This window comes from Triplophysa rosa, linkage group LG5, assembly GCF_024868665.1.
Source record: "Triplophysa rosa linkage group LG5, Trosa_1v2, whole genome shotgun sequence".
Classification (NCBI taxonomy): Eukaryota; Metazoa; Chordata; class Actinopteri; order Cypriniformes; family Nemacheilidae; genus Triplophysa; species Triplophysa rosa.
In genome coordinates, this window is record NC_079894.1 from 29,095,577 (window position 1) to 29,119,669 (window position 24,093).

The window sequence follows — 24,093 nt, forward strand, 5'->3', positions numbered from 1 at the left end:
AAATGGAGACCGATCACACTTTTAAATTTCGACCTGAAACTTGTTAGCAAGGTTTTAGCAACCCGTATGTCGACGGTTTTAGAGGACGTAATCCACTCGGATCAAGCTTGTGCTGTGCCTGGGAGGAAGATCACGGACAGCTTAGTGCTGATCAGAGATACTATCTGTTACGTGAGAGACAGAAACATTCGGCTAGCAGTTCTAAATTTAGACTTGAAAAAGCATTTGACCAAATCTCGCACCAGTACCTGTTCCGGGTACTGCAAAAAATGGGATTCCCAGGGAGGTTTATAGCGTGGGTGGGACTGCTGTACAACGGCTCTGTCAGCAGAATCCTTGTAAATGGGCATCTTTCAAAAGTGGTTGATATACACAGTGGTGTCCGTCAGGGGTGTCCATTATCTCCCCTCCTGTACGTGGCCTGCTTGTTGTTGTTTTTTTAATGATGTTTAATTATTTACATTTACATTTAGTCATTTAGCAGACGCTTTTATCCAAAGCGAGTTACAAAGAGTTTAAGGAGCAATAAGAGATATGTCATACAGGAGCAATAATGCAATAGGTGCCAATACAAAGTTACTAGTTTCAACAAAAGCTAGACCAATACCTGTTGAGATAAACAGGTAGTGGTCTAGCTTTTTTTTTTTTTTTAGCTTTTTTTTTCATTTGTCTGTCAAGTATTCACAGAAGAGATGGTTTTAAGTAGTTTTTTGAATGTTGTGAGAGATGTGGTTGACCGGACCGAATTAGGAAGAATGTTCCACCAGGAAGGAGTTGTGAATGAGAATGAGCGGGAAAGAGATTTACTGCCCTTATGGGAAGGCAGTACAAGACGCCGCTGGTTTGCTGAATGCAAGGATCTTGATGGGGTGTAGGAGTGTGTGAAAGTATGTCGGTGCAGATCCAGTGATAGTCCTGTAGGCAAGCATTAGTGACTTGAATCTGATACGGGCTTCAACTGGTAGCCAGTGGAGAGAGATGAAAAGGGCCGTCACATGAGCCCTTTTGGGCTGTTGGAAGATGAAGCATGCTGCTGCATTCTGGACCAGCTGGAGCGGTTTGATAGCCTTTGCAGGAAGACCAGCAAGGAGAGCATTGCAGTAGTCCAACCTTGAGATTACCAGGGCCTGGACAAGGAGTTGTGCCGCATGCTCAGTGAGATAGGGTCTAACCTTTCTAATGTTGAATAAGGCATATCGGCATGACCGCATTGTCTTTGCAATGTGATCATTGAAGGACAGCTGTTCATCAAATATGACTCCGAGGTTCCTGGCTGTTTTGGAAGGAGTGATTCTGGTATTGCCAAGTTGGATGGTGAGATCGTGTTGCACCGTGGGGTGTGCCGGAAACACGAGTAGTTTTGTCTTGGCCGGGTTCAGCTGGAGGTGATGTTCTTTCATCCAAGCCGAGATGTCCTCTAGGCAGGCTGTAATGCGAGCTGCTACAGTGGTATCGTCTGGGTGAAACGAGATGTAGATCTGGGTGTCGTCAGCATAACAGTGATAGGAGAAGCCGTGTGCCCGTATGATGGGTCCCAAGGATGTCGTGTATATGGAAAAAAGCAGCGGTCCAAGCACCGATCCCTGAGGGACCCCAGTGATCATGTGGTGAGCAGTGGACAGTGAGCCCCTCCATGACACCCTGGAGGATCTGCCGGAGAGGTAGGATTTGAACCAGCGGAGAGGAGAGCCTGAGATTCCTAGAGATGACAGGGTTGCTAGCTGTATCTGGTGATTGACGGTGTCAAACGCCGCAGAAAGGTCTAGCAGAAACAGGACCGAGGATTTAGATTCCGCCTTGGCTAGCCGCAGTGCTTCTGTGACCGATAGCAGTGCACTCTCAGTGGAGTGGTTTGTTTTGAAGCCAGACTGCTTGACATCCAGTAGTTTGTTCTGGGATAGGTAGGACGACACCTGGTTGAAAACTGCCCTTTCAAGTGTTTTTGCAATAAATGGGAGCAGAGAGACAGGTCCGTAACTGTCGGTAGTAGAGGGGTCCAATGTGGGTTTCTTCAGTAGGGGTGTGACCTGGGCCTCTTTGAATGTGGCTGGAAAGGTGCCAGTGAGCAGGGAAGTGTTGATGATGTGTGTGAGTGCAGGTGCGAGTGTGCTGGATGTGGCCTGAAGGAGATGGGAGGGTATTGGGTCAAGGGGACAGGTGGGGTGGCTGGAGAGTGGGGTCAGTCAGTGGGGTGAAAGAGGAGAGTTCAATGTTTGAAGTGAGGGTGGTGTCTACCGAGGTCTGACGTGCTAAGAATTGTTCGCTGATGGATGATGTTTTCTCGGTGAAAAATACAGCGAAGTCCTACGCGGTCAAAGATGAAGTGGGTGGGGGAGGGGGGGCAAAGAAGAGAGTTAAACGTCTTGAAAAGCTGCCGAGTGTTAGGTACATTGCTCACCTTGGTGGTATAGAAAGCTGTGGTAACACTAGCAGAGAAAGAGGAGAGTAGTGACTGGTAGTCCCTTAGGTCAGCAGGATTCTTGGTCTTGCGCCATTTTCTTTCAGCAGCCCTGAGTGTACTCCGTTGTTCACGGAGGATGTCAGACAGCCAGGGGCAGGAGGGGTGGCATGAGCTGATCTGGAGGACAGAGGACAAAGGTTATCTAGACAGGATGTAAGTGTTGAGCATAAGGTGTCGGTGGCGGTGTCAACATCTAGAGATGCAAAGTTGGAGGGAAGAGAGGATGTGACTTTAGCAGAGAGGGTGCTAGGGGAGAGAGAGCGAAGGTTCCGTCTAAAATAAACGGGTGAAGGTGTTGGTGTAGTGCATATAGGAAGGAGCATGTTGAAAGTGATGAAGAAGTGGTCAGAAATGTGAAGAGGTGTGACTTGAATGTTGCCTGAAGGAGATGGGAGGGTATTGGGTCAAGGGGACAGGTGGTGGGGTGGCTGGAGAGAAGTCTGGTGACTTCAGTGTCAGTCAGTGGGGTGAAAGAGGAGAGTTCAATGTTTGAAGTGAGGGTGGTGTCTACCGAGGTCTGACGTGCTAAGAATTGTTCGCTGATGAATGATATTTTCTCAGTGAAAAATACAGCAAAGTCCTCCGCGGTCAAAGATGAAGTGGGTGGGGGAGGAGGGGGCAAAGGAGAGAGTTAAACGTCTTGAAAAGCTGCCGAGTGTTAGGTGCATTGCTCACCTTGGTGGTATAGAAAGAAGTTTTAGCTGTGGTAACACTAGCAGAGAAGGAGGAGAGTAGTGACTGGTAGTCCCCTAGTTCAGCAGGATTCTTGGTCTTGCGCCATTTCCTTTCAGCAGCCCTGAGTGTACGCCGTTGTTCACGGAGGATGTCAGACAGCCAGGGGCAGGAGGGGGTGGCGCGAGCTGGTCTGGAGGACAGAGGACAAAGGTTATCTAGACAGGATGTAAGTGTTGAGCATAAGGTGTCGATGGCGGTGTCAACATCTAGAGATGCAAAGTTGGAGGGAAGAGAGGATGTGACTTTAGCAGAGAGGGTGCTAGGGGAGAGAGAGCGAAGGTTCCGTCTAAAATAAACGGGTGAAGGTGTTGGTGTAGTGCATATAGGAAGGAGCATGTTGAAAGTGATGAAGAAGTGGTCAGAAATGTGAAGAGGTGAGACTTGAATGTTATCTGTGGTGCAGTTACGGGTGTAGATGAGATCAAGCTGGTTTCCTGATCTGTGAGCACAGGCTGTGGCGAGGCGCTTGAGGTTGAACGAGGCGGTGAGGGTGTGGAAGTCAGAGGCATAGGGTTTCTCTAGGTGGATGTTGAAGTCCCCGAAGACTACAAGAGCAACACATCTAACTCTTCAATGAAGTTGTGAAGAGGACCTGGGGGGCTGTAATCTACAACAAAACTGATCTGAGTGGGAAAAGTGATATTAACAGCATGGTATTCAAATGAATAGTTGTTGCATAGGGAAGATAGTGGGGAATATTTTGTTGATAAGCAAACCTGTGCGTCCTCCTCTTCCAGTTTGGCGGGGAGAGTGAGAGAAGGAGTAGTTTGTGGAGAGAGCAGCGGGTGTGGCTGAGTGTTAGTATACACGTAAATAAAAACAAAACTTATGTTAAATGTAGTGATGTGCCTTGCCGGTGTCTTTGCTCGGTGGAGTCGCGCAGGTAGAGTCGCAGGTCTTTACTCTCGTCGATCTTCACACGAGGAGGGCTGACGCTTACTGCACCAGCGCAGAGGCACTGCTTAATTATGTGTTGAGATTAGCGCGAACAGATTACAGCTGGAACATGCCTTCTCGATAGGGCTGCTCGATTATGACAAAAAACATAATCACAATTATTTTGGCCAATATTGAGATCCCGATTATTTAACACGATTACTCATTAACTTTTAAAACAACATAAAAAATAAATAACTTTGCTTTTAAACTGTGAATTCAACTGAAAAATAAATGCAAAGAAATAGCACAGCTGAACCACTGTAAGGAAAGGGGTGCGCTGTGGATTTATACCACGAGAAAAGAGAGGATCCATGCAAAATGGAATGTGGCACAATAATCGTTTTACCTCGATTATTTTGTTTTTGTAATTGTTGAAGCCAAAATTGACGATTACAATTAATTTTCGATTAATTGCACAGCCCTACTTCTCGATTAGCAAAACAAAGCCTGAATAACTTGAATGGGCCATGGATCAAACAGCAAACAAACTTGCTCCGTGCTTTCTAAGTGCAAAATTATGATGTCAAGCCGTAACGAGCGGCTAACGGCAATTTAATGTGACTTCAGTACCAACGGAACAAAAAACGCTAACACCTTAGCAATCAGTCAACGACTAACGAATAATTAAATAAACAAGNCAAAAAACGCTAACACCTTAGCAATCAGTCAACGACTAACGAATAATTAAATAAACAAGCTCAAATAATCTTAACTAACAACAGGCAACAGTCCAGGGGCCCGTTTCAGAAAGGAGGTTTAGTGAAAACTCTGAGTATATTAACCCTGAAATGAGGGAAACTCTGGGTTTTCCGTTTCAGAATGTGAGGTATGTCAAACCCGAGAAAGCGGGGTAACTCAAGCCCATTTATAAAGGAGAGGTAACTTCTACTCAGAGTCAGTAACCATAGTAACTTACTCTGTGAACCTAACCTGGTCGGGAGCAGGTTTTCTTTGGTAAACCCAGAGTTTATTTCGATCTCCTCCCCCTTTTAAAGCGCAAGTGGTGTAACTCATTCATTCATTCATTAATACAGTCATTCATGGCACACATTATGATCACAAAGAGACCATCTCAGTGACTTATGTGTCATATGTGCTTTTATAGAGGATTCATGAAGTGGCTGCATTAATTCATTGGAATGTTCTCTGATTTCAGGAGAGCAATTTAGGAACCGAGTGGAATTTTGTCATTTCCCTGTGCATTTTTATTAAAACTGTACCGTTTTTCTTTACAGTGAATTAGATATATCAAACTATATCTCATCCATCCTTACATCAATAACATCAGCCACCGTACGTGTATTACATCAGAGCGTAATTTTCTATGGACAAAGAGAAATGACTTAATAAAGTGTATAATAAAGTGCATGAATAAAGAAATTAATAAATACAGACATACATGAAGCGATAAAGGTAATAAAAACAAGTCACTCTGATGTGCAGCCATTCCAACCGAAATCTGTTCAGAGCAGGGTTCGAACCGGCGATCAGTATAATTTTGCACGAGAGTCTGACGCCCTACAGGTGTCCTATACACCATGACTTGTTATTCTCGTAACTAGAGCACTCATGGCGAGTGAAAACATACAATTTTTTATTATTTCTGTTTTATTTCTGTTGTTTCATTCATTTAATGATTAATTATTGATTGTTTATTGGTACATTTATCAATTTATTCATTAAAACTTAAGTCATTTTCAGGACATCTGTAAATCCACTGTATGCATAGCGGAAAGTGTGCCTCACTCTCAAGTGCTTTCTGCCGCCATGTTGCTTTTTTTGGTGCCGTTGCCATGGTGAATCGTAATATCGGAGCTCCATTGATGATGGCTTTTTATAGTCGTGGTGCACATGCTTAACCCAGGGTAAGCCTACCCAGGGTAAATTGAACTAACTCAAATCAGCTGTTCTGAAACCAAAAACTCAAAGTTTCTAATTTCTAAGTAAATCAAATCTGAGTTCAAGGTTTAACCTAGGGTTGGGTTGAACCTCCTTATTGAAACGGGCCCCAGTTCAACAGTTAAAATAACGCAACAGGGTAAATAGCAGACTCACGCACTACCGCAGACCTGTGATGATATTCGCTTCTCCTAAGTTACCAGCGTAACACCCGTTTCATACCGCACACGTAAGCAGAGCGTAGGCGGAGCGGCAGCAGCACGTAGGGAAAGCGTTAGCAGCGCGTGCTCATTGTCCTTTCATACCGGCAGCGTATGCACTGTGCACCGCGCTGCCTGGGTAACTGTTACCACAGTATAACAATGCAATTTCACATTACGTTATTTACATACATCAATGAGCAAAATATCTTCCAGAACTCAATCAAAGCCTTTTAAGTAGATTGCATAACTATGATTTGTTATATCCGCCTGTTTCATGCTCTTTTAGATCTGTGTAGTACAAGTTATAAATAAAAACCCCATCGTGCTTTGAAGGATACAAAGTCACTTAAGGTGGTCAACTCACCATAGGAGAGAGTGACTGACTTGTGATGCGATCGCTTTTCTCACACATATGTAATATAAGCATATAACACGTTGTCTATGTAGTTTTATCTGTTTTTTCAGAAGGTGATGATGACAGTGGATTTCAGACAGTACACTGACAGCTTAATGCGATCGTTTTCCACTCCTTCATTTGCAATATAAGCATAACATCTAAGATATACTTGTATTATAAATCCTTTAAATGTGCTGTTGTGGTTTTGGCAAAAAACAAACTCCTGGCAAAAGTCTTTTTGAAACTCATGGCGACTGTTAAAAACACATTTGACACCACTTACGTGCTTTAAAGGTAAAAGTGTTACTTTTTCCTGTCAATCCATGTGGATTTTGCCCGTGAAGAATGCACTGTCGCTTTAATTGAGCGTTAGCAGCGCAGCAAAAATAGACTTGCCCACTTAAATTACCAGTCACATTACCTACGGGACATATTGCCATTTACCTCCGTGAAGAGACTGACGCTATACCGTGTGTGGAACTGACTTTCAGCCGAGCAAGATATAATTCATTTTAAATTATGATATAATGAATTATATCTAAATGCTCGGCTGAAAGTCAGTGCTCTTGGAAATTGTACTGGATGCTCCGAGCCTCCGACTTTCCGAGTCTCTCAACTTTATGGTAATAAGCTATGACGCGGTTCGGCGGCAACCAATCAGAACGTAGAAGTCCATTGCTTGAGATGATTCCAGAGAAAACAGCCCTGTAAACTTTGGTTCCGACCACATTAGTTCCCAAGCAAAATGGAGGAGAAGTTGGTAATTGCTGTGGCGGGTTTCCCAATCCTAAACGACGCGTCCCTGTTTGCGTACAGGGACATAAATAAAAAAAATATCCGTGGACCAAGGTGTCTGAGATTGTTTGTTTTCCTGGTGAGTTGCTGAATATGTGCATTAACGTTATACATTTTCTGTAAATAAGCGGGAATTTCATGCTAACTTTAGCGCCAGAGCATGCAAAACAGTGTTACTGCTGCAGAATATTAAATAAACTATTTATATGCAACATTTATATGCAATAACAGAACGCTTGTTTTCCAGCGGGAATGAAATTCATTTGCTCAAAATAACACAGCTTTGACCAACTGCATTAAAGCTAACGTTACACTTTGACCAGGAGAGTTTGTAATGTAGGTTTGCACACAAATTAATGTTAATTAAAGACCAAGGCTAGTAAATGCCTCCTATAATGTTAAAATTAGACTAGCACTTAACCATGAACACAAAAGCCACACCACACAAATGGCTTTTAATTGGTTTATTTCGTTAGCAAACGTGTAACTACAATAAAGTTTTTTCCACCGATCAATCTCTTGTGGTCAGTCTGCACAAGATCAACAAGCTTGTTTGCTTGCGGCCCCTTTAAATACAAGATAAGATTTCGATCTACGTCAGAGCGTCAGCGCGCCCAATACTCTTTCTACAGCGGTGTTGGCAGGGCGGCCAGAGCGATTTTTGACGCTCTCGACGGCGGTGGTCTGAACGCACAGTTACGCGTGCGGTATGAAACGGGTGTAACGGCAATTTAATGTGACTTCAGTACCAACGGAACAAAAAACGCTAACACCTTAGCAATCAGTCAACGACTAACGAATAATTAAATAAACAAGCTCAAATAATCTTAACTAACAACAGGCAACAGTCCAGTTCAACAGTTAAAACAACGTAACAGGGTAAATAGCAGACTCACGCACTACCGCAGACCTGTGATGATATTCGCTTCTTCTAAGTTACCTTTAAGCGGGCAGTTTAAATGCACTTACGGTCGCTGGAACACGCCTTCTCGATTAGCAAAACAAAGCCTGGACGACTTGAATGGGCCACGGATCAAACAGCAAACAAACTTGCTCCATGCTTTTTAAGTGCAAAATTATGATGTCAAGCCGTAACGAGCGGCTAACGGCAATTTAATGTGACTTCAGCACCAACGGAACAAAAAACGCTAACACCTTAGCAATTAGTCAACGACTAACGAATAATTAAATAAACAAGCTCAATAATCTTAACTAACAACAGGCAACAGTCCAGTTCAACAGTTAAAACAACGTAACAGGGTAAATAGCAGACTCACGCACTACTGTCTACAGACCAGATGCACTCTCAGGCCAGATGCACTCTCAGCCGCGCATGCGCACTCAGACACATGCACTCTCAGCCGCACATGCGCACTGTGTAAGTGGGTCGAAGACGGAAATTAGTCAAAATACCGTTTACAAACGGCACGACATAAAAGAACGTCCTGTTAAAACCGCCTGAAAATACATGAAAATGAAAAAGTATTTCACGATGTGGACTGTAAAATACTATCTTCAACAGGTGGAGATTTTTGCTAGTACCGTAAAGACTGGCGATTCAGGTCACGGCGCAGTTTATACAAAATTCTACCTGAAAGACATTATTGAACATCTACACTAATAATGTCTGATTACTTCGCATACGTGCCTACATAAAAGGTTAATGGCAATATACATTACTAATTAACGTTATTACATTATTAAATAAAACTTTTCCATGTATAATATAAAATCATAACGTTAAAAAAATGGACAACTATGTTTTTCAATTTCGTGCTTGACAAAAGATTTCGAGATGCATGTTGTCCACCACATTCTCTAAAAAATAGAATCAGAAAGAGCTTTATTGTGAAGTATATCTGCACATACAATAAATTTGTTATGGTGAAAGAAGCATCCATTGCACAAAAACAGCAGCACAGAGTCCATAACACAATACAATACACAGGTTTTCTATATATAAAAAAGAATAGAATAAAAATAAGATTGAGTGTAAAACTATGCATGTATGTATATTGTATCTACAAAATATGTGCTATATACAGCATAACGAAAAATAATTTACACAAAAATGATATAAAAATAGACTATTATCAGGTGGATATAATTAGTATTACATTTGCTTACTATTGCACAATGTTATTAATTGCACAGTGGGTAGAACATTTAACTTCATGACGTAGATTGCGTGAGGGAAGAACATTTTTTTTGTGTCTGGTTGTTTTGGTGCTTATTGCTCTGTAGCGCCGACCAGACAGCTAAAAGTTCAAAGAGATGATGGCTTGGATGTGAGGGGTCCATAGTCATTTTCACAGTCCTTTTCTTACTCTAAATCAGGGGTGGGGAACCTTGATCCTGGAGGGCCACTGTCCTGAAGAGTTTGGCTCCAACAAGCTCAAACAAACGCCTGTCGTGAAGATTCTAGTAATCCTGAAGACTTCAATGAGCCGGTTCAGGTGTGTTTGATTAGGTTGGAGATAAACACTGCACGACAGTGGCCCTCCAGGATCAAGGTTCCCCACCCCTGCTCTAGATGTATATAGTTCTTGGAGGGTGGACGAGGGCAGCACCAAAATGTCCTGCATAAATGTAAAAACAAATATCAGTGGCTCTACAAGATTGTCCTCTATGAACTCTGCACTGAAGAACCGTTCCAAGGCCTCAGCAGCTTCTTCATCCTCCATGCACAGTATACGAGATAGCTGAAGTGAGACAAGAAGATCCCCAGAGTTCTCCAAGCAACACTGCCAGGCAGTCTTAAGATCCGTCATGACATGCACCTAAGAAAAGAACAATGCAAATGAGGATAAGGAAAAATATGCTGAACAATAATGGCTGCAACCCCTCTAACAAAACCTACTTTTCGTGGAGACTGAACCACCTGTTTCTCCAGTGGAAACTCAAGGGTGAAGAGACTGGTTTCATCTACCTAAAAAAGCAAATATGAAGTTTGAGCCTGTTTCCTTGAGTACTACATTTTTTTAAAAGTAACTGGTACTTTTCCTGAGGAGCTGCTACAAAGTAATGTGTTCAAGTTACCTGTACGTTAAGGCTCTTCCTGTTATTGGAAAAAATACATCCTTAGTTTGTCATGACAACATGCCATTTTTACGCTTATGGTTTGGTAGTGTGAGCATAAATGACTTTAGTTATATGTGCGACAGAGATTGATAGTGAATGAGTTTGATAGTGCTTGAGAGACATTATAGTAGTGTATGAGAGAGTTTGATAGTGTGTGCGACAGTAAGTGTGCAATATGTCTTGAAAGGCAACAGACACATTGTAATCATTTTGAAATACACTAATCTTTACCTTGAATAATGATTGCATTTTTTATATGCACTTTCCAGTCAGCCTGAACTTCCTGAACAGCATCTGTAAGCATAAATTGAAAAAACAGAAATGAAAATCATTCTGATGTGTATTATATTCTTTACATTTTTGTCGTATTCCATGTATATCTCGTTTTAAAGAACCATTGTTAACAATATAAAAATGACTTGTTCTTTTAAAGATTCCCACTTCATATTAAATCATGTTAAGTAACACTTCGTCTAAACAATTAAATAAAGCTAGTCTTATTAAAACTTCCCTGTCACTTTTTAAAACAACAGCCCAGAGCCAGTGAAACACTCAATATTTTAACCGTCTAAAAGAAAATGAATTTAGATCATTCTTCACTAATTTAGCTACTGTATGAAGGAAAAGTACCCAATTAGCACAGACGGGATATATTTAGATAGATATCAGGATCGTTTTCGATAACATTGTCTCATAAACTAAAACAAAACGTTTACATCTATCTAATATTCTATGAATTAAATAAATATACTTACTTTTTTTAGCAGTCGCTGAACCCTCCCTTACGAAAATAAACCATGTTTTTTTGTGGTACAAGTGTAGTAACCATGGTTTTTTGGTGCATTGATTACTTGGGGCAAAACCATGATTTTACTACAGTTACCATCGTTTACTATGATTTTTACAAAAACATGGTTTTCAAAACCATGGTTATTTTGTGATAACCATTGTTTTACTACAGTAACCAAGTTTTTTGGTTTTAACTCTAGTAAAACCATGGTCAATTTTCGTAAGGGCTCCCTCTAACAACATCGAGGGGCCTGTGCCTGCGAGATATATAGGATAACGTTAAATATCAGGATCGTTTTCAATAACATTTACCTGATAATTAAAAACAACACTTTTACTTCAACAGTTTTACTTCAACTTAATCTTGTACGAAATGAATAAAAATACTTACAAGTGGCCTATGCGTGTACCTAAAACAAGCGTCTGTCTGACAGCGCACGTGTCCGAGTGCATGCGGCTCAGAGTGCATGTGTCCGAGTGCGCATGCGCGGCTGAGAGTGCATGTGTCTGAGAGTGCAGCTCGTCTGCAGCCAGACGCTATTGGACCACTGCGATAAAGTTGGTTTCATATTCGCACATTCGGACTTCTGCCTTCAATAGCTTATTAATTATAGCTTAGTAATTATACGTACAAGAAGATTATTATTTACAAATAATAATCTCCGGCATTTATGACAAACAACTCCAATCTGCAAAATAGAAAAAAAAGTGCGCAAGCATTCGTTTAATGTCCTACCGAATGCGAATTTGTCCACTGATGTCAGTCTTGGGAGGCGTGACACAGCTAGGGACCGTCTACAAAGTGTTCATTTTTTGTAATTGTAAGCAAATACCTAACATCAAAAGCATTTTTGCTCACACCAGGGGTGTATTCCAGAAAGCAGGGTTAACTTACCGTCAGCTAAACCCTGAACTCTCGGTTGATTAACCCAAACCTTGCTTACTCGGGGTATGTCGGTTCCAAATCACCTGAGAAGAGTTAGTTTAATCAACCTCCCGAAAGATACCCAGAGTTAACGCGCGCTCACAGAAACAACATGAAGACATTGTCAATGGATCACAGAGTTCACGAGTAACCATGGAAACGGCCGGGACGCTTAAAGTTTTTGTTTTGTAAAACAACGTTATAAATCAGAGTTTTTTTCACAGACTTAAATCTGCATCAGTGTATAAAGTGTGAGATCAAAATCATAAAATTAAATTATTTAGGTTATGTGTTTATAAAACTATAAACGCTATAAATTAATTATTTAATTAAAGATATAAATATTTTAAATATATGCACTATTTTTATACTATAATATTTAAAATATATACTCATCATGGCTATCTTTGTTACATAAACTGTAGATTTGTTGAGATGTTTGTAACTGTAATTTTAACGTGTTTACCATGGTATTTTACCAAAATTGTGTTGTGTATCACAATGGTCATTTTGAAGGCATTATTAAACCTCTTTTTTGTTCCTTCTCTGTATGTTCCTTAAAAAATCCATCTTTATTTGGTTTTCTGAAAACTGATTTTGCATTGTATCAGCTTTATTTGCAACATTTGCTGATATAGTCATATTAATAGAGACTCTTTTAATTCTAGAAACGACTACATTGGTCATAACTTTGGGGAAAAAAATGTGCAATACTTTTCAGTACGCTACACTATATAATTAATTTACAGCAGAGGATGAAGGTCTGCTGTGACATGAGGTAGAGGTTTAATATGTTAGGCCCAGTCATATATACATAATAATCATGTAGCCTTTATATATCCCTTTCAAATACACATACATTTAGTTTTTTGTTTGTTTCTTTTGACTTTGTTTGCTAAAAGGCCACGGCTTTCCAAATGTTAAAAGAGGTGGAAACGGCCTATCCTGAAAGGCTAATTGTAATTTGGAGAAAGGCCTTTCAATACTAAACTGTAGGAGGAGGCTCAGGATCAGAACGACATTTTAAAGGAATACAGTCAGTATGAAAAACCTTAAGTCTAAGTTTTTTATGTATTTTTTATGTAAATGGATTTAAAATTATAATAAGAATTTAAATATGTGAACAATATGCCATGGTAATCCCATTGGGTGTCACCTAATAAAGCCTTGGAACCCTGCCAGCCTGGGAATCAAGTTTTAAATCTGTCTCTCTGACCATTAGGCCACAACTATCTTTGACCCAATGCATCAAATATTGCCTAATAAGTGGACAAGAGTAATGATATGCAATCTTCTGGAGTTAAAATACTTCACTATTAACATCCTTTAACTGTTGGAAATTGTAAGATGTGTATATTTATCCAGTGATATTTGGAGATGTTTTAATAAACCTAATTCAAAGTACAGTATATACAATATTTAATATAAATAGCCTACATAAAGTTTAACAATAACAGCTTACATTATGTTATTTAAAGATTATTTCATTTTAAAAGGTTAAATAGTAAAGTTAATAATAAAATTAGCTGTGAATGCTGAATTGCGATGGGTGAGATTGGAAATGTAATTGTAATATTGCTGTGATAATATATTATAAGTAATCTGTGCTTCCACGCCCACTTGACGCTCATCAAAAACGCACACATGCGCAGACAACCCCTAAAGCTTAGTAACATTTCCTTCAAATGAACTAACCCTGGAACATAACCTGCTCCGGAGCTGTGGCTTTGCTAGGGTTACATACATACCCTGAAAGTTATCTCCGTTTTTGGAACCGAAAGTTGGGGTTATCCGCTAACTAACCCTTAAACTTACCCGGGTATGTCACATAACCAGCTTTCTGGAATACACCCCAGGTCTACCAGCAACTATCGGGTTGATGTGTTGTCTATTGTATTTATTTCGATATACATTTAGCAACAAATTCAATTTGCATTAAAATTATATTTAGATGTTGGTCTGTTGGTTTTCAAAATAACATATGCTTCTGCTCAATAGGTTTTGAAAAAAATAGGCTGACTGGAGGAAATCCACATTTGGACTCTTCAGAACAGACAACAGTCCATGTTTTCTTGTTTTCACCTCTGTTTATTTAGTTTAAAGTGTGATGAAGATTGTTCTGATCATTATAATATGAATATATTTCAGTGTTCTCTGTGTGTTGAATAAACAAACTGGATGTACTATTGTCATGCTTTCCTGTTGTGTTTTGCTTTTATGTAACATTAATCTTACAGTATTGTAATCTACATGAATAGACTGATGTTTGAAATTAGAGAAGTTTCACTGTCCATGGTACTGAACCCATCATATTACTGGCATCTACTCAGAAAACATGACATCAAACAGGATGTTTATTTTTTTAACAAACACTTCACTAACTGGTATTTCTTCAAAATGTTTGGTAAAATGTGTACATCAGATGTTCCATATCCACTAGCAAATGTTCTATTGTTTTTTTTAATAACACATCATCCAGGTCAATAGGTTAAAAAAGGACTGACTGCCCACTACACGTTGTACATTGTCATTTTACTCTAAAGTACATTCTACAACTCTTCAAATAATTATTATTCTACCCAGATGTCTATTTCTACCACCGCTGTTTTGTATGTGTTTTCCCATAAGCCTATGATTCGCATCAATAACATTTAAAAGGATGGCCGTTGCGATGCAGAACGAGTTGCAGAATAGTATTCTGAGCCTAACGAACACAGTCCAACCCTTTAATTCGATATCATATGGGCGTGGTTGTTTCACACCTATTGTCAGGCAAGAAGATCATAAAAAGAATAAAACTGTTTAAAAGAAAAATGGCCACAAAATACCTTTTTGTTCTCTTATAAATTCCATAAATTCCTTTGACCTCCAGATGCGGCATGCAGTTTTGCTGGCCATGTGGTAACAATCGCTGGAACAAAGGGTTTCAAACTTTTCTCACTCTACATACACAAAAGACACTTTAAATGAACAGTCAACCTAGGCTTAGGAAATCAAATCAAATAAACAAATAATCAAGAAAAAAAACTTTATCAGTAAAGACTTTACCCTTAGGAACATAATGGTATGGTCCTATTTCCTGTGACACAGTATAAATATGTGACGGGAACACCCAATCTCCCTTTTGTTTGCTGATACCTGAATGCATCCAGTAACCTCCATGGATCAGGGCACCTTAAACCTCAGGTAGCTTAAACAGCATAAATATACAAAAAGTGTGCACCTTTCTACATGCTTAAATACACAAGCCAAGTTAAAGAGTTTATTGTTTGTTTTTAAGAGGGTGTCTGTAAAATACAAATAACAAAATTAAAGTAAACTGTTGTTGAGGCCAAATATGTTGCATTGCCATAAGCTCACCCCTTAACTACAAATAAGACTTATCTTACAAATCTTTAAGTTGGAATTCCAAGAGTGTCTGATTGGAAACTAAAATACCTTGCATCACAGGTAATGTTCATCATTGAGGCTTCATTACTGGTTGGTTGGGGTAGTAGGGTTTTTATGTCTCACATCAATTAATTTAGATGAGTGGTCCTCAACCCAGTCCTTGCGGGACCCTCCCTCTGGCACATCTGATTCAGGTGTTGCAGTCTCTACTAATGAGCTGAATGAGGTGACAGATTCAAATATTGTTTTACTTCCAATGGAAAGGTGACCATTTTTTGGGTAAACTATTCAGGGGTACTCCAGGAAATTGTCTTGAACTACTAATTTAGATAATAAAACACAATCCAGTCTGTTCAGTAAGACCTGGAGAACACTGTTACATTATAATGACCACACATTCACAATGCTTCAGACTTGAACAGCAAAAAACAGATAAAAATATGGGCCTCATACCTAGTACAGTTAAAATAATTACTTCAAAGTTATCAATTTATGGTTTGTCATGTGTCATTGAAGAAATGAACAACACAACTCAGGCACAAATTGAACAACAGAGTCCCAAAATGTTTTTTTTATATTTCACTGAAGTGTTTGTCCAAATAAACATTGTGTTTGATGTTGTGTTTTCTGAGTGTTCTCAATAACATGAAGAATTCAGTACCATGAACAGTTCTGAAAGGCTGTAAACATCACTAAATGAATGCCCAACACAACATGATTACATAAAAGTGACAATCTTAACTTAGTTCATTCAACAACATTAAGAATGTTCATTAGGCTTTTTCGTGTTATAATGGAATCTTAATATTCTAAAAAATATGTTTAAAGTCCTCACCAGGAAGTAAATGGGATGAGTTTTTTATTAAGACAACTTAGCTCATCCTGCAGAATCCTTTTTTTTACATTTACATTTACGCATTTGGCAGACGCTTAAGATTTTTATTTGTAGGGTTCACATAACATTTTGTGGGAGGTACCAATGTAATTGGTGCAATCATCTGATGAACAGCAGGTGTTCCATAACAAATAAAAGATGCAATACTGCTGGTTCTTTAAAGCCCTTGAGAGTTCATAAGACTTACAAGACTAAGGTGAAAACTTGTCAATCATGGGTAGGTGTCATGACAGTCAGAGAGGAGACGGAGATTCAATTGCAGGTGATGAAACTTTATTACACACAGGGAGAAAAAAGGGAAAAAATCGGTTTCCAGACACTAGCAGCACAGTCCCAAAAGTACAATGTTCTTTCAGCCCCACACTATCCTCTGAAAGCCGTGAGAATCCACGAGGAACTGGCTCAGCCTGACGGCCTCCACGGATGAGACGCTCCTCCGACCCGGAGGTTACTCTCCGCCGGAGAAGAGTGAGAAGTCTGGGTGGTTCGAACCAGAAGAGATCTCAGTGCTGCCGGGTTCCGTCCAGAGGGGAAAAGAGTGTGGAACCGTGTAGCCGAGGGATCCGAGGCACCAGCAAGAACTGAGGGACACAACAAAGAGGACGTATAGCAAAACCAGACAGACCCGGATCATGACAGGTACTGTAGGTATAAGAAAGGCCAACGAGAAAAAAGGACAGGTGTATGGGCAAAAGCCGGAGGAAAGGATGCTGTAGTGTTTCAGCTATTGAAAGCTGATATTCTAAACCGGGACCAGGGATATTCATCTGACATATGGTCAGATGTATCTATCGCATTATTTGGTGAGAACACAAGACAAAATCGGCACTGGTTATGGGTCATATGGACCGAAAACCGAAATGGTGTAAGGGACCAATTTGCCATGAGCAATCCAAGTGTGCAAACAAGCGGGATAAGGATACTGGAGCCAGGAGACATTTTGACAAATGAAGGTAAATTATTATTTTCTGCCTCTATAATTATGTAATCCAATTGCAATTGTATCCAGTGGACCCAAACATATTAGGACACTTTAGCTGTGGCCAAACTTATTGTTAAAGCAATTATTAAATAATTAATTGCTTTAAGAATCATACAATCTAAATAGTACCTGGCCTAACCATAAACAAATTATCATAGACTGTTTCTATAAGGAATTTAAACCTTCTTGTTAATATAGTATTCATTGTTTTTGATGTAATTTAAACACAGCATCATGTATTAATCATGGACATAGTGATTACAGTTCAAACCATTGTTGTTTCCTCACCACACTTTTATCTCCATTTACCATGTACCACTTATTTTATTCTTATTTTGATCTAAATTAATTTACACAACAACAACTAATTATGTCAAATAATTCATGAATATACACTTACTGTTCAATCTGCTCTTCCATAGACAACGTAATGAATTGGAAAGAGGACACTGGGGCAGATATTGTCCTAAATAACATGGACTTGGAGGAGAACAGAGCGGATTTTAAAAAAAAGAGAGTGCAACGGATGGTAGAGATCTAAATGACATTGGCCCAGAGGATTCCAGTGTGCACCCGGAAGATGCAAGTGAAACTGGGGAGGATGCACCACAGGGAGATGCTGGTGTAAATGTTTGGAGGACAGTACAAAAGGTGTGTAAAATGTTTACCATCGCCCTTGTTAGAAACCAATGACACAAAATAAGATCTTCAAAAGGTTCTACTAAATTAAGGCCACCCTGGACCCACTATGTCTATAATGCATTTAAAAACAAAAATTTGCACTCTGTCTTTTAAATATCAGAACATAAACGCTGCCCACAGCAGGAGAAGAAACGGTCCATATTTGCACATTGTGGCAATTTGCACAATGCCATCATGCCAGGCAAAATACAAATTCAAACTGGAAAACAAGCCAGACAGATTGTGCAAAATGGTGACGATGCTAGTCATTCAACATGGAGAAATAAAGCACAAAGTGTGTGAGAAAAGGTTTAGGCCAGCAACAAACCTCAAAAGAGGAAAGCTAGCTAGAGCAATTACGCATGGACCCAGCCATTATTTCTACAAAACACTCAAAACCACACCCAAAGCAGAACTTTTGTCTGGAAATATGTCCAGCTGCCTCAACAGAAATGTGCTGAAGGTAATCACATCGGAAATTAGTAAAAAGAAACAACTGCACACTGATGTGTTAATGGAACTACATCTCATGCAAGGCATACTAAGGGATTTTGACACCAGATATTTTAAACTACCTGGATGCATACAGCATTTTAGCATGGACCCTTTTGGTGTTCATATGTACACTGAGATTGGAATGAGTATTCTTGTGGACCACTTACGCAGTAGGATTCCTGTGTCCCTGTATCTCGATGCAACTGGAGGAGTGGTCTCAAAAATTGCAGATCAACCAAAGCAAGTCTTATACTATGTACTCACTCTTCCAGGAAGGGGTCGGGACGCACCCCCTTTACCAGTATGTGAGATGTTGTCAAACGATCATTCAGTACCTCCCATTACAAATTTACATTGCATCTGTCCAAATACACAAAAATGCACATACACCTGGTTGAGACCGACTATAGTTGGGCTCTCATGCAAAGTGTTCTTATAGCTTTCAACAGGGAGCAAATCACATCCTACCTGGAAAGAGCTTTTGACATTTGCACAGGCAAAAAAAACACAGGACAACATCAAGCCTTACACTGTGCTGCACATACAGTATGTTCCGCTCACATCCTTAAAGCAGTCAGACAGGCAATATCAAAGCAAACCGATGACCAAGGCCTGAGAGACTTTGTCACATTTGCATTTGCTAGACTGCAGAATGCCTGTTCGCTGGCTGAAACGAGACCTATCTTTAGTGCACTGTGTTCTGTCCTGACAACTCCACAGAGCAATGAAAATGTCAAGAAAAGCCTGAAAATTTTTGAACATGTAATTGCTACACCCCAAGAAGTGAAATCTGACGAAACGATGGAAATTGGAGACAGGGAAAAATGGGGCTGTGAAGACAGAAATAATGCTACTACAATTGTCGGTAGCTCACCATTCACACCGTATTTCAGACATCTCTTAGAAGAGGCCACAGAACAGGCAGCAAGTGAAACATCTTTCCCTAAGGACAACAATCCATACTTTTGTCCAGGTATCATAGATGTGCTCTTTGGGCATTACCTTGCCATTTTTCCTATGTGGAGTGGTTTACTGTTAGGACATCCACAATTTGCATCACATGGTCAGAAGGACATGCCACAAACAAAAATACACAAAACAAGAAACACTAACTGCCACGTTGAAAAGTGGTTTGGATTGGTCAAACATACCATCCTGAAATCTAAGAAAAAGTTCAGACCAGGAACATTCATCAGAAAAACGCATTGCTCCCTCCAAACAAGGTACACCGAGCACATAATTCAACACAACCTATCAGAAAATCTATTGCTAAAGCTTCTGCCACCAATGGATATCAGTCATTCTCAAGAAAAATGGATGAAAAGAAAGGTAAAACAAACGGGGGAAAAAATCTAAATACTTTTCAGCACCACAGACCATACCAGTTCCACAAAAAACCCAAAGGACCCAGAAGTGTAGAAAGGACCTGGAAAAGAGCCAGGCAACATGTTCAAAATTTAACCATCATTATCGAGCTGCAGTGGAAGATGTAGAAGATGAGGTAATACTGTCATTAATATAAACATTTAAAACCATATACTATATTTAATTAATGAATTTGAGGAAAAGTAATTCAAAAAGCAAATGTTATTGCAGGTTGACATGCTATGGACAAAACCCTTTACAAACTTGCTTGTTGCCATTCTGAGGTCCCCTGATGAGAAACTGGAGTTTCTGTTGCATCATGCTGCTTTCCAAACATTGAGGCCCGATAAGTGGTTATTTGGAGAGGTATGTCTATCAGGAATAAAATATGAATGCCAAAAAGAGTAAATGTACAGTATGTGCAATTTACTGTATAAACTGATTTAAGTTGTTGAATTATAATTTGCATGTTTGTACTTTCAGACTATTGATTGTTACCTTAGAGCGGTTCTTAATGCAAAGGCTGATTCTGCGAAACTCTACCTACTCAGTCATTACACTACTGGTGCAATTATAAATGGCCCAAGAGAGCAGATGGCTTGACAAGGACTACGAAAAGTGAGTGCAACTCCAATTATGTTTCTGATGATTTAGATCACAAACACACACGTCTGGTTTATTATCTCTGTGGAGAGAGTCCGTAGGAGTAATGGTTTTTATACGGCAAAAACTGCACTGTAAAAAATGATTCGTGGCCTTAGTAAATATGGCTCAATTAAATAGGCTGATTTTCCTCAAAAAAATAAGTTTTGCACATTACTTAATTTCTTGCTATAAATGTTACAAAATGTACTGAGATTGCAGTTTGCTTAAAGTAATGAGTAAACACAGCAAGTAATTTTTAGTAAAGTCGCATGAATCTGGTTATTAGTCAATTTGACAAAACATTTTAAGATTCGGTTAGATCATGTGACACAGCAGCGGCCATTTTCTGAAAATCATCTCCTCAGACGATAAAGGTGAGTAAACTGAACTTGTTTTATACTAAATTGTTTTATAAAATAAATCCCACCAATTGTGTGAAGATACGTGTTTCTTAGCGTTTTCATTTTAAATAAGTTTAATTGTGGTGCTGCACATTTCCTAGTGTTTTAAATAAGCTCCTAGAAATCAAATGTACAGAAAAGTGCCTGCACAGCGCGCTTCAACTTTTGTGAGAGGAAAGTTTATTTAAGTTGCTTAAATGAGATTTGTGGTACAATCACGATTGCCTACTTTTATGGTGGCATGAAAACACGTTGATAGTTATATTCGCCGTCCAACTCCTTGAGCTTTTTAGGTTCAATTTGACACAACGCGCCACATTAACAGACGGTGTTTTTAAGTGAGTTAAAATGACCGCGAAGCCGCCATTGCTTTATTTCAAACCTTTCATCTGTTTATCTATACCACGTGCGAGCGTTGCAATGCATCGCGACAAACGCCTTGTTGTTAATGGTTTCTGTTATTTTTTGTCATGTCGCATCTTGAGGTGCGGACAGGGTGTGACCGTTTACCATGAGCCTGAAGTGCGAGGCGGAGGCTGGAACAGCGGGCTCAAATCTCTATGCATTGTGTTGGTTAGAAACCTCCTTAAAACGGCATACTGTCACTTTGCAGACACGATAGAGGAGAATTGTGTCGGCTAAGGCTAGTGATTAATTTATCTTTTATTGTAGTACTTATATAATTGTTTGTGTGTGTCATAAACGCATATTTTTATACTGAGGAGTGGAAGTGAACAAAACACAGTAGTGTTAAGTACAATCAACTTTGTTAGTGTGACATTACACTATGGCAATGTTGTGATTTCTGGTAAAGTTCAATTATGTGACTTTAATATCTTTGTTTTATATTTTAGGAAAGCCAATTCCTGAATGAATGTTAAAAAATCTTGGGAGACCTAATTTTCATAGTGAGGAACTTATACAGAACAAGGTAAGAACTTATGCAGAATCCACATGATGCAGCAGACCTGTGTGTGTAACATAACAGTTCATATTGATTCTTTAAATTCTTTTAATTATCAGTATGTATATGTATATACAGTATTTTATACTATTCTAAATTTATATTATACATTAATATCATATTGTTTTGTTTCAGGACAATAATGGTGAATTTAATCAACCTTGCAGAGCACACAGTAATCACCAGAGGGGGGATCTCCAGATACTCCAGATCTCCATATTCAGCTCAACACCACACGTAACATGCAAGCATACAAGACCACACACAAACTTTATATAAATAACATAACTCTACACTGTTATCAAATGCACATACACACTCATGCATACAACACCACAACTATTAAAAACCACTAGCCTTAGCCATGTTGATGGTTACTGTTGTTATAATGTTTCAGAATGTCTGTTGTTTAGTATCGTCTATTTGTTTTTGTTGTACAATGAAATTTACATTTCTGCTGTATGTTTCATGTTTAAATTATTCAGTGAAAAAATAAAGCTTTTAACATTTAACAGCTGTCCATTGTTTCTGTATTTTAGGTGTTAAGAACATACAATTATTAATCTAAATGAGATTACATTGGATCATGAGGGTAAACTAGACTTTTTTGGTAGAAATAACAAAAATGTGTTAGTAAAAACAACTTAAAATTGTGAGTCACACCAACCGAAAAAAATAAGCAAAATCCCTTGCATGCCATAGGGTTAGGGTTACTCAAAAATTTAAGCAATGCCTACTAAATAATTTAAGGTAATGCTGCTTAAAATTTCATGTAGAACTGGCTTAAAAAATTGGTCGCAAAAATGATGCACTATATTTTTAAGTAACTTCAGCGTATTTTTTTTCAGTGTGTATATTTTTTTCCCATAACCCAACCCATAAACCTTAAATTCATATAGACAACTTTTGCATTTTTAAAATTTCTAAAATTATCGTTCTGTATGATTTATAAATTGTTTTATTTTTGCCCGTGGGGACCTACATTTTGTCAACACGAGCCCATTAGTTGGTGTGCATTCAGGTTTACACTGAAAAAAATTTACGCTGAAGTTACTTAAAAATATAGTGCATCATTTTTGTGACCAATTTTTTAAGCAAGTTCTACATGAAATTTTAAGCTGCATTACCTAAAATTCTTTAGTAAGCATTGCTTAAAGTTTTGAGTAACCCTAACCCTATTCCCAGCAAGGGATTTTGCTTAATTTTTTCGGTTGGTGTGACTCACAATTTTAAGTTGTTTTTACTAACACATTTTTGTTATATAAGCTCATTTAGATTAATAATTTTATGTTCTTAACACCTAAAATACAGAAACAATGGACAGCTGTGAAATGTTAAAAGCTTTATTTTTTCACTGAATGAATTTAAACATGAAACATACAGCAGTTCAGAAGTGTAAATTTCATTGTACAACAAAAACAAATAAACGATACTAAACAACAGACATTCTGAAACATTATAACAACAGTAACCATCAACATGGCTAAGGGTAGTGGTTTTTAATGGTTTTTATGTTTGTGGTGTTGTTTGCATGAGTGTGTATGTGCGTTTGATAACAGTGTAGAGTTATGTTTGTGTGTGGTCTTGTATGCTTGCATGTTACGTGTGGTGTTGAGCTGAATATGGAGATCTGGAGATGCCCCCTCTGGTGATTACTGTGTGCTCTGCAAGGTTGATTAACTTCACCATTATTGTCCTGAAACAAAACAATATGATATTAATGTATAATATCAATTTAGAATAGTATAAAATATATACATATACATACTGATAATTAAAAGAATTTAAAGAATCAATATGAACTGTTATGTTTCACACACAGGTCTGCTGCGCGTCGGGTGGTTCTTGGCCTCCGCGTCGTGCATTAAAACCCTTTAACGCACGGCTAGCTGTGGATTATCCCTTACAAGTACTACAATAAAAAATAATTAATTACTAGCGGTAGCCGACACAATTCTCCTCTATCGTGTCTGCAAAGTGACAGTATGCCGTTTTAAGGAGGTTTCTAACCAACACAATGCATAGAGATTTGAGCCCGCTGTTCCAGCCTC

At 39.0% G+C, this 24,093-nt stretch overlaps 1 pseudogene; it reads right to left on the minus strand.

Annotated features, from left to right (window-relative positions):
• Positions 1-978: 978 nt before the first annotated feature.
• Positions 979-24,093, minus strand: part of LOC130554839 (uncharacterized) — a 59,806-nt pseudogene continuing 36,691 nt past the window's right edge.